The 1166-nt window shown below is 42.6% G+C and overlaps 1 protein-coding gene across 8 annotated transcripts in view; it reads left to right on the top strand.

Annotated features, from left to right (window-relative positions):
* Positions 1-923, top strand: part of LOC107267207 (glycogen synthase kinase-3 beta-like) — a 22771-nt gene extending 21848 nt beyond the window's left edge. For all 8 annotated transcript variants that reach the window (XM_025084412.1, XM_025084411.1, XM_015738601.2 and 5 more), the window contains one exon: positions 1-923. The gene's annotated coding sequence lies outside the window, so the exon portion shown is untranslated.
* Positions 924-1166: the final 243 nt, after the last annotated feature.

A 1166-nucleotide genomic window follows, 5' to 3' on the forward strand; every position in this document is an offset into this window, starting at 1 on the left:
CCCCCCCCCCTCTCCCCCCGCGCCCCCGGACAGAGAGTGGGAGTAAGAACAGAGAGAGGGAATAAAGAAAAAAAGTAAATAAAATAATCGAAAGGAGCGTTTAGACTACACGGAAGAAGTATATAGAGGAGAATATTAGGGAGCAGCGCCGTGAGCTCCTCGCCAGGAGGATGTCCCGTTGTAAATTGAACTCAATACGAAGCCGATACGGCCGACTCGGTGTCCTTTGTTCGCGATAATATATACGACCGGTTAGTCACAGAAAGAGAAAGAGAGACCAAGAGTTATACGAGAGACTCTGAAGTCGAACTGGATGAAGCGTGACGAGAAACGAGTGAGAGAAGGACGAGTGCGAGTGAATGAGAGACAGAGAGGGATAGAGCGAAGGAATGAAAGATGATGAAGCATCGTTCGATGGCGTGTTGGGTGTCATGGCGGAAAAAAATTGGGACGTAGCCGAGGGCCTTGCTACAATTAAAATCTTTAGTCCGTCATAAGTATAGACATTATTAAACCTAACTCTTAATCTCCTCAACTCATTGCGCAAGCGCATTATAAACAAACCATGTACACCGGACAAAGACTCTCGATGTCGGCTTTGTCGCCGACTTGAATTCAGTGTATATATAGGAAAACTGGTTTCAAAGCCTCTTTAACGATAATTGCTAAAAGCGACACTAGTTGAGAGATAACAAGCATACAAGAAAATAAAAACAAATAAATAATGTGTAATCTAATGTTTAGTAGCATAACGTCGCTTGCGTCGTCTTTTTATCGAGTGAATCGCGAAAGCAAGCTTGAATAATTTCGGTGCGAGGGGTTATTAAAAATATGGTCGCAAGAAAACGCGCACCATCGACCAACAAATGGCAAAAAAAAAGGAAAAAAAAACAGAACCGCCATCATCATCACATAACGATACAGTAAAGTATGTATAAGGGATTACCAACGTCGATAGGCCGCGTATTTATGCGTTAATCGCCAGGGCGTTTCCTCTCTCTTGCGAGGTTTCTCGGTACTTTCGCTTCTTCGCGTAAGAACGACTATTTCCAACAAAGCTATTCGTCTCGAATGGAATTACCTATAACGGCCCGTACTAGGTGTGATTTATTAATCCTCTAGAGGGTTAACCCTTTTGTCGTTGTTTTTTTTTTTTTTTTTTTTTT

This window comes from Cephus cinctus, unplaced genomic scaffold (assembly GCF_000341935.2).
Source record: "Cephus cinctus unplaced genomic scaffold, Ccin1 Ccin1_scaffold0351, whole genome shotgun sequence".
Lineage (NCBI taxonomy): Eukaryota > Metazoa > Arthropoda > Insecta > Hymenoptera > Cephidae > Cephus > Cephus cinctus.